General features: G+C 38.5%; 2 long non-coding RNA genes across 4 annotated transcripts in view; one reads left to right on the plus strand and one right to left on the minus strand.

The window, feature by feature from the left end:
* The window catches only part of LOC122161028, a 256,600-nt gene that overhangs the window by 30,581 nt on the left and 213,326 nt on the right, over positions 1–12,693 (plus strand). For both annotated transcript variants that reach the window (XR_006169046.1, XR_006169049.1), the window contains exon 2: positions 3,864–3,989. This is a non-coding gene — a long non-coding RNA (uncharacterized LOC122161028). The remainder of the gene's footprint in view (positions 1–3,863; positions 3,990–12,693) is intronic.
* LOC122161030 overlaps positions 1–12,693 on the minus strand; it is a 63,352-nt gene that overhangs the window by 11,616 nt on the left and 39,043 nt on the right. The window lies entirely within an intron of this gene.

A 12,693-nucleotide genomic window follows, 5' to 3' on the forward strand; every position in this document is an offset into this window, starting at 1 on the left:
GGTAGCACTACCACATTCCTATAATAGCTTTGTTGCTTTTTCCCTCTCCTGTTCTTCCAGTGCTTACTCTCAAACCAATATCTTAGATGGTGTATCTGAAAGTTAGGAACAGAATCTTATAAAGATGTTTACAATTCTATTAGGTTGCCTACATAGTATAAGAGTTTTCTGAAAATATTTATATGAACCTATTTCTTGTTGCGTGTGTGGTTGTTCTTTTTTCCTCCTCCCTAGATGAGATTTGGATTTTATTGGCACGTGGTAAGACAGTAGAAACAAGGAAGGTCATGGCTGAGTATTTCTGGGGGAGAAGGTCTGCATATGTGCTTACCAGGGAAACTAAGTTCATGTGGAATAAAACAACAGAGCTGCCCTCTAAAAAGAGGACATAAGCAATGCCATCACATCCTCAGTCAAATGCATGACAGCGATTTCTTTTTGAGAAGTTACAGAGCAAACAATTTCAAGTTGGACAAGCTGCCCCCAAAACAGATCAGCAGAAACATAGGAGGCCAAGAGTTTGTGTGCGTTTGCACACGTACAAGCTGCTTTGCTTCAGGATACTTATATGAGAGCTCACTGAGGGGGAAAAAAGAGGGTTAGAGAAAGCACTTTCACTAATAGTTGCTGTCTTGAACAGTTTCAAACTCTGATTTTTACTTCTGCTTGCTGTTCAGATTGGGATCTTGAAACTCATTTCCCTTTGGGTTCTCTCCTTCACATCACACACTCTGTGGCATCAGGAATCCCTATGCAGTGAAAATATATTGTCCTTCATAGCCTTGTATAATCAAAAGAGGTGGAGAGTAAGTAGTCTAGAAAGAATTAAATATCTAGCAAATATGACAAAGGAAAACATTGAAACAGAGTTAAAACACGTAGGCAGCTATGCTTCCCTAGCATTCAAACTTCAGTTACTGGATGAAATCACAAAATGTGAAATCCATCATGAATGAAGGAAGCAACAGCAGAAAATGAGTCAGTACAGACTGAGTACTGAGCCATGAGCCATGCCAATATCCTGGGGAATAAGCAGAGAAATAGTCCACCTCAAGCAACGTGGATTGTAACTGTAATGGTTGTTCCTATTTATTGCATTAGGAAACTTGTTTGTATTAGTTTTGGGTAACTAATTTCCTGTAGCTGTGTGTACACATGATTGAAAAGATGAAGAAAATGAGAAAGTGGGTTGGGTTGGTCACAAGTCTGAGAAATGTCACCTAGGTTGGGCCTATGCTGCCGGACTAGTTCCAGAAGTGCGTTTCAGGTGCTCGGTTACGACAGACAAATGGGAAGAATTTTGCTGCATTGACTAAAAAATCTCAGTTGCGGACAGTGCTTCTGATGGACCATTCGGTACGGTCCAGTATGGTGTCTTTATTTTTTTTACAAGCCTCTTTAAGGACGTCAACCGATTTTAGTTTGTCGTCTGTCATGGTTTCTCAAAGTGCAAATCTGTAAACGCATCCTTGTGTGTGCATAAATATATTACTGCCAAACTTTAGAGTGCAAGAGTAATCAGTGTATGCATCTCACCACTTAGTTCCATTTTGACATTTGGCAGTAAAACAAGGCTGCTTTTCTCAAATGATCAGCAGATTTCTACACAGACTTGGTGGGTGATTAGTTGTGGTTTCTGTAGTTCAAAATTCCTGAGTGCAGTGAAAGGCTATAAATGTGCTATCTTTACGGTTATGGACTTGCTGGAGCTTTATAATTCTGAAAGAAAATAGGGATAATTCTACTGATTAAAAAAAATCCTGTACCTTGCAGATTATGCTGTCTTGGGAAAATTAAGAACTAACCATTTACGTTGCATTACGGCTTTCTTGTGCCTAAAAAGTTTGATATATATTTTATAAAGGTTTTTTCACAGATGTGTAGTCAGAAGATGAACTATGCCCTTTGTCTGCATTCTTTTGGCTTTGGCATTCTGCCCAGTTTTTAAACCCCACTCCCACCGTTTTCTGTGTATATACATATATATGTATTTTATATGGAGATGAAAGTAAGTTGGGGGCTTAGGTCCTGGTCGTTCTCGTTCATTTTTTGTGCTCGTTTAGAGCCTGTGTATAACACTGATATTAACTATTCAATCAGCATCTTTGAAAAGAGGCTGCCAGGTTCCTGATGCAGAAAAGCTAAATGGTGCCAGGAATCATTCACTCTGTGCTAAATATTGCTGCTGGCTCCTCTCTCTGTCTCTCAGAATCTGTGGATGTCTAATCCTCTGCTCTTCACTGTAAAGATGGCAGGATTTAAAAAAGAAAAAAAAAGCCATCTGAATTTGCTGTTATGTAACAAACATCTTGCCATCCTGCGTGGTTAAAGAGTTGAACTGGACTGAAATGGTATCAAGGTCTTATTTAATTTCCTTTGGTATTTTATACTGTATGTAACGTCTTCATGCTCACCTACTGTGGTACTCGACATTCAGTTCTTCCCTTGCCAAGACTTGTGTTTAGTGAATTTGGAAATTCTATTTTAAACAAGAAGTGTTTTGCTGCCAATCAAGTCTAAATAGCAACACCAAACTGCTTTGCACATGTAACACACCACCAACCAGCAGAATATCTATGAAGCCGTTCAGCTGCACCCTGCTTCTACCACAGAGATGGTATCTATGCACAGTTGGCATACTGAAAACTGAAATGGTGGGATACTAAAAGTGAAGCTCAGAACAAGTAATGCTAATGTGCCAACAAATCTCTACAACCATGAATGTCTCTTTATTGCATTTCTGGTTTCTAGAAGATCTTTGGATCCTTAAAAGAAATATGGATAAATATGATTGTATAAAAAAAAGAATAAGTTTTCCAATCACACTTACAAGTAAGCAAATTATTTTGCTTATGGTCGCTTAAAACCACCATAAAAAGATGAGCATGATGAAACCTTATCAAGCTGCATTATATTCTTAAAATATATGCCGCAGCTAGCTTAAGTGCTAGCCCAGACTACCTAAATTAATCAACTGTCCTCAAAAGCCTTATTCAGAGTTTATTTCACAAGGGAGTTGCCCAAAGGCCTTGGTTGCCAGAACATCTGTCAAATGAGTTTCCTAGTGCCTGGGTCAGATTGGTGCTGGCCTCCCTTGAGTACTCCTTGCACAGCTGGTTGCAGTCACCTGCAGCTCCCTGCCTGGCACTTCTCCTGCTGCAAGCAGCCAGGTATTGGAGCAAATGCCCAAGACAAGGGAGGCTGGTGGCTCAGTTACTGTGCTGTAGCTGGGCATACTCTTTGCCTCCAACTGAATATTCAATTGCTCTTTGCAAAGTGCTGAAACCAATGGAGAAAGCATTTGAGAGCATTCCTTGCACTGACATACCAAGTAGTGGATAGGGAGTAGATTTGTTTTCAAAATCTCATTGGTGCAGTTGGAATTTGAATTCAGGTCCTCCATGCCTTGGCTGTGAAAGCTATTTCTTCAGAGGAAAGCAGCAAAAACTGCTTATTCCTTTGACAGTTGAGAGAAAAGTTAGTGTGTTCTTCCTAACGGTAGAAGGCAGCAACACTAAATCCAAGCCTTTGTGGCTGCAGTTCTATACCTCTTGACTCTCGTTTCCCTGGTGAATTTAGGCGCTCTTTCAAATCTGCTGGTTTCTGGCAGTCCTCTTATGTGCACAGTTCTCTATGCAATATATGTTGCTGCCTAGATATAAATCTCAATGGGTATGTGGCATATAGATGCTTGGAAGGTAATTGCGGTGTTTGGTAACTTTTGTAAATTCAGTCTTAGTTGCACTAATATGTGTTCAGGACTTCATTTTGTCTTCTCTTTATAATGAAAAAGATGTAATGATTATGAGTTTGATTAAGCTGACTCATCTTATTCTTTGCTGGCTGTTCTGCTTTCCTTTTAGGCATAATTTGATGTTCCTTTATGCTGAAGTGACAGCTCCTGGTGATGCGTGACAGTACAGCCAAGAAATCTGTACATAGGATGCGTCTTCTCCTGCTGGATAGTTCTCCAGGAAGGGATTTAGCAGGTAAATCAGAATTTAAAAGTCTGTTTCCATTATTTAAAGAATTTAGCTTCATCTGCAAATTCTAGGCACCTAATTTAGAAAAATAGATTAATGCAAGTGACTTCGCTGGCTGAAAATGTTAATATCTGAGTTTGAAGGTTTAAGAAGGGTTTTCAGTAAGTAAATTAGCTTTTAGCTAAGCCACACCAAAAGCAAACTGCAGAAGCTAAAATATTTTTTATATGGAACTTTTGGTTTTTATTTCTGCTTATCATTCTGCCAGCAAGTAGTTGGCCTGGATGAAGAGAGCATGCTGTCTTACAAGATCTTCATCCTAGTAAGAGTGATGGGAAACAGCTCTGGGATAAATTACTTGTTTTAAAATTATTAATATGAAGAATTACTAGTGTAGGACTGGTTTTCTCTTACACCTTGCTGATTTAGAAAGTTGAAGCTTAAGTATTTTGCAGTTTTCTTCTACTCTGAGTATATCAAATATAGTCTACCTTAAAAAGAGTTTTTCCTTTTTACCAAAGAACTCTTAATAGACTTCAAAAGGAATTAACTGTGTTTTGAGCTTCCTTATCTTTGTTCACCTCCTTGAATATGTTGTAAATCCATTACTGAAATTTTATGCTAATATTTCTTGGTCTTGTTTGCTCCTTCATAAGGTCAGGTAATCAAAAACAGTCCACATCTCTCTTGATGCCCTTGGGGATTCTTGGAAAAACTGGTTAGAAAAAAGTGCAATGGTGTGATCTTGCTGACTCGTTTGATTTCTCATTCATTATATTGAGACAGTGAGGGTGAATAAATTCTGGGTTATGTAAAATAAGACAAGCATGGAAACATGGAAAACATGCCTATTCTTGTGAGAGGTGTGCTGTGCAACAGCTTATGAGCTGCGGTTGGAGAGCTATTCTGAGCAAGATGGATGCTGCCTGTGCAGGCCTGGTAGGGCTACTGATTGCTGCGTTTTTTCATCCCTGCATCTTGTCCCATCACTGCAGCACTGTTGTATGTTATCTCCCATGGAATTAGTGGGATTCCTATTCAGTAGGGGCATATAGGTTGGAAACAAAGGCACGCCTCCAGTTGTACTTCAATGATAAAACTCAAATACGTTGCAAATATGTAGTGCAAGATGATAAAATGTGTCTCTATTTCTTTTATATCAGATGTAGAAACTTGATCATGAAACTTGATAATGTTTTAACTGCTAGGGATGTGACTTAAAACGTGTGTCAAAATCTGCAGTTTAAAAAGTGATATCTGGACAAACTGAGCAAATCAGTTCGTGCATTATGCTAATTCATGTATACACTAGATAGTATCTGTGGCAAATCATCTGATTATAAAAGTAATTATTAAATTTATACGGAAACTCTAATATGTTATCTTAAATTTCATTCTCATTTGTTTAATTTTCATAACATAAAATCTACAACAGCATTTTAAAATCATGAGGGTGGTATTCCTGCTACAAGCTTCTCTACTGTCCCATGAATTTGATTATTAGAAGTGAAAAGCACAGAGCGGACTTCTTGCTTGTATTTCATTGTCCCATTCAGTTCCATCACATGCAGGAATACAGCTGCTTGATACTTGAAAAGAAGCAATTAAAATAGGTATGGCTGGAGTTTTGAATATATGAGGGCTGCTCTGAAAGTGATGCCTCCTATCTTATTATGTTGGCCCATTATGTTGACAGCAGAGGTGGATGTTGATGGTAGTAAAGGAGAGGTTGAACCTTCCCATCAGTTATTCAGTTACATTTTGTTGCTGTGTGACAGACAGCAGCAGAGGGGCAGTCTGACAAAGGCATCTGATATAGAAGCGCATATGAAACTAAGGTGTTATTGAATTCCTACACGTGGGAAAAATTGCCTTCATTTACATTCATCAATGATTACTGAATGCTTATGAGACAAAGCAGTGGCTGTGAGCACAGTGAGGCCGTGGGTGGTGTGTTTCAGCAGTGGCAACAGCAGTGTGAAAGACAAGCCATGTTCTGGATGATCATGCACAGCTGTCACACCATGAAATGAAGAACATCTCGATCAGTTCATCTGGGCGAATTGGTGGATTAGGAGTGGGGGTCTGGGTATTGAGCTGAATATGAGCTTCAGTGTATTGGAAACGATGGTGACAATGTTGAAATATTGGAACATTTGTGCCAGATGGGCGCCACGAATGTTCACACAACAGCAGAAAGAACACTGTATGCAAAATTTTCAGGACCTGTTGAACCAAAGTGAGGCTGAAGATGACAGTTTTCTGGGTCACACCATTACCAGTGATGAGATTTGACATTAACTCTATGAGCTGAGGTCAAAATGGCAGTCCATAAAGTGGACACCGAAATTTCCCATTGAAGAAAATATGCAAGATATTATAAGCCCTCAGTGGGAAAAGTGATGTGCTTGCCTTCTGGGATAGGAAAGGGATGGTCATTCTGCATTTTCTGTAACCTGGCTAAACCATCAGTGCTGACTGCTACATCATAATGAGGGCTTGAACTTCCTGAGTCAGGCTGGAGAAGAAGACAACCTTCCTCTTGCAATTCAATCCCACCAGGCCCTGTACCAGTTTGAAGACAGTGGAGCAATGGAGAGCATTGTCAATCTTGGCTGCACTGTCCTACCACATCCACAGTGCAGTCTGAATGGATTTGTCACCTCCTGAATTCTGTCTGTTCAGGCCAGTGGAAGATGGGCTGTGTGGGTGTTTTCCTAGCAATAATGTCATAGCAGCTGTGGGACACTTCTGCTGGTGCCAATTTTTACAACTGAAGCAGTCAGGCTCTTATTCATCACTGGCAAAAATGCAAAGCTAATGGTGGAGACTGTTAAAAAATGGTATTTAGTAGCTGAGACTTTGCTCTATTGGATAGTTACTATGCTCTTTGTATCTCCTGTATTTTCCATAGACTTAAGTAGGAGGCATTACTTTTAGAATGAACTGTGTATGTAGTCTAACTTAAACGTCTTGCTAGTTTGTAAGAAGGGATACAGAGGGTGCAGATCATTTTCATTTGGTTTTGTTTTGTATTTAAATGCAGTCTTCTCCCTGTTTTTGTGCCACAGTTGTGAATGAGTTTCTGCAGACAATGAAAACAGAACACATCAGTAAGATAGAAAATGGACCAGATATTAGAGAGGATACAGGAGAAAATATTCTAGTATTCATTCAGTAACCTTTCTCTTCTTACACATGAAATGTAAATTACGGGAATGTAGTGGTCAAGTATGAATTGAATGTGTCATGTAATACCATGGCTTTCACAGCAGGTCAGACGTCTGAAGAGAATACCTTGTATTTTTACCATTAGTTGAATGGTAAATCCCTTTTGAACTAAAGGAGCTGAATGCCAAGCGAGAGATCTCTCCACTCTTGACAGTTTTTAAGATTTGGCTATACGAGATACCAGCACAGGATGATATCAGATTTTGCACTGGTTAGGCAGGACACTGGACTAGCGGATTGACTGGGGTCCTTTCCAATCTCAATTCAGGAATGTCTAATCTCAGCCACGCTGAGTATGCTGCTGTACGGCTTCATGGAACTTAGTCAGAAGCACTTGTCAGTAAAAATATTTCAGACAGTCCAAGACTTTAAAAAGTAGATCTACTTCTGCGTTTTTCTGTCAGCTGTTTGAGAGCTTTTGTTTAAGGAAAAAAGAATGTGGGCTGACATCTTCACATGTCTGCATAACTTTTCGCAGCACCTGTAAAGCGTTTCATTTTGAGAAGGGCTTGGGGAGTTTTATTTTGCTTTTATATTCTTTGTGCAATTGTAATCTTTGGATGAAGTTTAAAACGGAGTGCAAAGGAAGAATAGAAAACATAAAATTGTAGGGGAAAAATAGTAGAATAAAACTAGCAAGGTCAGTTGTAAAGCATCAAATACTGCTTTCCTTTTTAATGGAATGATTTCCAAACTGTGAGGGGGGGAAGTATGCTGCTCCCTCACTCCCCATGGGAAAAAATGTAAAAGCTCAACAGATCTGTGGAAAATATTCAGTTGCTGTAGGTAATATTGGTAAGTTGGCTACATGCTCAAAAACCTGAATGGATTCCTGATACTTAGCCCCTTTGAGTTGAAACTATACATTCAATAAGCAAAAAATCATTTGCATAACGATTTCTAATGATTAAGGCATTAGAAATATGTTAATAAAAATATTGTTCAGCTGTTTTTAATAACCTTTTTTTATTTCTTAGTGTAAATACTTCAAAACACAACTTCGAGTTTTGAATGTTTGAACTGATGAATAGCACATATGTGGAATGGCAGAAAATAGGAAACATTATGAAATCTAGAAATTTCATAAATAATCTCTTCCATGTTGAATGGAGCTGGCTGTTTTGAAGGCTACCAGCAGGAGACCCCAGGCCCTCCCCAGATATATATATATATATATATGTTTTGTGACATTGAAACTGCTTTCTTTTAGCTTTTGAGAAGAGAAAGCTCTAAACATAGGGCCAAAGCTGGATTCGGTGTGTAGTTCTGTTAATGACTTCATATGAGCTATTTTACCTTTTCAGGATGGTTTAGGTAAAGCTCAAATTCTGTCACAGAACAGTTTAGAAATGAAATACTTGTGTTAAAGCTGCTTTCAAAATGCTCTTTCACAACACTATTTGTTGCAGCAAATAACTACACGTGTGCAGGTCAGTACTTGCCTCTAGGAAATAGTGTTCTAGTAGATCTGGAATATAGATTGAAACCACACACTAAAAATACTTGATCAGGCATTTAGTTTAGAAGTTAGTGTAGTGTGCTTCAATTAAGCTGACTCCCTAAAAATACCCTAGATATGCGGTTTAAATGCTCTACAAATGGTTTTTCATCTAGCCTGGAATTGTTTGCATCTGTAAAAATTTCATGAGTGTAAATGGGAGTTTAGATTATGTGATGAACAAAGTATTACAGTTGTCTGAGTACAAAATTTCTGTGGAGTCTAAAGATAAAATCGTCTCTTGTATCCATTTTTTGGCAGAGAGAGTGATTGATGAGAAGTACAGTATATGAAAGAACAGTTAAAACAGACACACTGACATTATAATAGTGTCTCATCAGATGATGTGGTGTTTTGACTACATGGCTACAGTGGGTCTATAATTTAAATGCCATGAATGGCACAAAAAGCAATAGCATGGAGACAGGAATACTGTAAAGTCTCCGGGTCTGTACTTAGAAGGCTGATAAAATAACCCTTTGAACTTGTGGTGCCAAATGTTGTCCCAAGTTACCATTTTTCAAATGGGGAAAGCAGTTTTTGTTGCTGTGGAGTTTTATTTCTTCTCTTCCTCTTAACAGACAGACATTCCTGTTTAGATTGCTTGGCTTGCATTGCTACGAAAATCCCAGGCAAGGGCAGGCTGCTTGCGTTTTGCCTAACCCATGTCCAGTTCACACATTCAGTACAGAATTCTCAATTGTGAATAGTCATGACTATGTTTTCTTTGTGCTGTTGGCTTTTGAATGTGCTTCTTTATACTTTCACTGAAGTAGCACACAGAACTAATTTCACCAGAAGCCATTGGTGTTGAGCTGTAACAGAGTTGCACAGAGTCCTGTGACTGCATCCCAGCTATAATATTCCATTTGTTTCCACTCTGCTGTTGTAAAGTCTGCAGTGTTTTAGACTTGTCCTTCCCCTCTCTCTTTTTTTGTTCCTTTTCTTTTTCATTTCCATTTTAGATTATAACCGACTTTGTTTTGGTTATTGGACTCAATTGTGAGTAAGCACGTTTCTGTGCCTTTGCAGCAGCCAGACATGTAATGCACCTTAGTGTAATACATGGTGTAATTGTTTGCCAGATTGGACAGTCTTTCCAGATACAGTTCTTGATCTTTGAGGACCTTGCAAAATGTATACAATATGTTAATTGTGAAGTATTTTTAAGTATGTATTTCAGAAGAGAAGAAATGCTCTGTAAGTGGAACTTGTTTTAAATAATTTCTAGCAGGGCACATTATTTCATTATACTGCTAGAATGCAAACAAAAGAATGAAGTCTTTGTAAATTGCATTTTTTCATTTAGACTGGTTCATTGTAGACAAGTCTGGTATTATACAAGGTATGCTAGCTGTTTCCAATTTAGACTAAGTGCATGGACTCTTAAAATATTCACACAGGGCTAACAAATTTAAAATCCACTTAGTTCTGTGAATAAATCAAAAGTAGTAATATTTGGTATATGGTAAAGACGTAAGTAAGTAGTTTTGTTTTTTTTTTAAAAAAGACTTTTCTGAAACAAGCTTCGAATTCCAAGTGTGGTAAATAAGTGCACATACGTATGCCCTTTTCTTCTCGCTTAAAAAAAAAAATCATACCTAAAATTCAATGCCTATTTCTCTGCTAGAAAAATAATGAAATTTATCTATTTTACACAGAAGTAAATAAAAGTGAAAAAGATAAGGCTATTGCACTGATTTAGGAAGTTTGGGGTTTAGCAGAAGTTACTTATTGAAATCTGTCTTTATCTGGTATTTGTCATCTGAGATCTCCTCTTCTAACTATTAGAAATTTGCAGTAGTCAAAATGGTTTTCTCCTGATCCTGTACATCTATATAGCTACTCGGGATCTTTCAAAATCTATTAATAGGTTTTGAAAGGAAGTCTGACAACTGTAAAAAATAAAGAAATTAAAAAAAAAAAAATAAACAAAGGTACAGCGGCCAAGTGAAAGCAGCTGTCTTGTGATTTTCCCTACTGAATAGGAGTGAAGAAAGTTTTAAGTTAAACCACTCTGAATGAGTGCAATCAGTCCTTCTTAGTTTTGGCAGAAGGCAGAGGGAACTCTTCAGAGAAATGTTTAGTGACTTTAAATAAAATGTCTTTGTCCGGAAGTCCAAGAACTGTAACTAGAACTATGCCTGTAAGTAATAAATCATAGAATGGTCTGGGTTGGGAGGGACCTTTCAGATCAATCTAGTTTTAAACCCCCTGCTATACGCAGGGATGTCTCCCTCTAGAACAGGTTGCTCAAAATCTATAAAGGTGAAGTTTTTTACAAACATCTAATAGAAATTGAAACTGGTGTAATCTTGTAGCATGCTCTAAGGCTTCTATCTTCTTTCCTGTAAAGATCATTGTTTTATTTACTGTTGTTATTCAGAAGTGTATAGAGTGAAATAACTACGTTTTGGGTCTTGGGCCTACAGGTTTTGTGAAAACATGGCTTTTCTTTTTTTAATAGAAACACAGAATGTCTTGGATTGAAAGGGAGGATCATCAACTTCCCCTCCCTTCCCCCACAGGCAGGGCTGCCAGCTGCTAGATCAAGCACTATATCAAGTTCCCAGGACCTCATCCAATCTGGCCTTAAACATCTTCAGGGATGGGGCGTCTACAACCTATCTGGGCAACCTATTTCAGCACCTCACTGCTCTCTCAGTGAAAAACTTCCCTCTGACATCTAAGCTAAATCTCCTCTCCTTTAGTTTAACACCATTCTCCCTTGTCCTTTCACTATCTGCCCTTGCAAAGTGTTGATTTCCCTCATATTTATGAACTCCCTTTAAATATTGGAAGGCAGCAATGAGGTTTCTCTGTAGCCTTTTCCAGACTCAACAAGCCTGGTTCCCTCAGCCTGTCTTCACAGGGGAGGTGATTCAGCTCTCTAATCATTTCCGTAGCCCTCTCCAACAGCTCCACATCTTTCCTGTGTTGAGGACCCAGACTTGGATGCAGTATTCCAGATGAGGCACCACAAAGGCAGAGTAGAGGGGGACAATCGCGTCCCTTACCCTGCTGGCCATCCCTCTTCTGACGGAACCCAGGGTCCCATTGGTATTCCGGGCTGCAGGTGCCACTGCTGGTTCATGTTAAGTTTTTCATCAACCAGAACCGTTACGGTTCTTCTCAGCATGGCTACCTTCAAGGAGTTCTCCCATTTTGTTTGCATATCTGGGATTACCTCAACCGAAGTGCAAATTCCTCTTACACTTATTGCTAGTTTAATCCTTTATTATCCTGCCAATGTACTTAAGTCTCTTTTTTGTTCCATTTTTTTGCTTGATAGCACAACAGAAATAAACAGTAAAAGAAGATTTCTTGAACTTCTAGTTCCTACCTTAGATTTTTTTCCTTGATATGTCACAGGTGTCATTATCAAATCCTTTGTGATGAACGTGATTGCTTTTTGTCACTGTCTATTAATAGTCATTAAAACTGCCTAGTGACAAACTACTGACAAATCAAGCGCATACAATATTGAGAGGTATGACTTCATGTGCTGAACTTCCCAAATTCTGATTGCAGACTTGTCTCTGTACATAGGTCACAGTTAATCACATTACTTATGTTGAGATGCAGTCCAGGCGTGTGAATATGAGGTCAACTTTTTCTTTTTTTTTTTTTTTTTTTTTGGTCTTTCTTTCCGTGCAAGATGAAATGAGCTCATGTAACTGTGCTGACAGCATCGAATTTGTATTTGTGAAATGCCGAAAATATTGTTGGATGTGACTGAGTACCAGAGTTCTGCTTGTGATTTTTGAAAAACGGTGCTTTATAGCACCCATTTGACAACAGTTTGGTTGATAGGCGAGGACTTTGCCTCATTTTTGAACACCACAGAAAACCAGGATTTACCTAGAAATTAAGCACCTATGCTTAATGCACTCTTTCAAACTACTGGAAATGTTTGTAAGAATAATAAGAGCCTTGGAAAGCTTAGGAATATCTTAACATCTTCTTGCAAACCAAAGTGCT

This window comes from Centrocercus urophasianus, unplaced genomic scaffold, assembly GCF_019232065.1.
Source record: "Centrocercus urophasianus isolate 14NV4802_14NV808 unplaced genomic scaffold, USGS_Curo_1.0 seq_18, whole genome shotgun sequence".
Classification (NCBI taxonomy): Eukaryota; Metazoa; Chordata; class Aves; order Galliformes; family Phasianidae; genus Centrocercus; species Centrocercus urophasianus.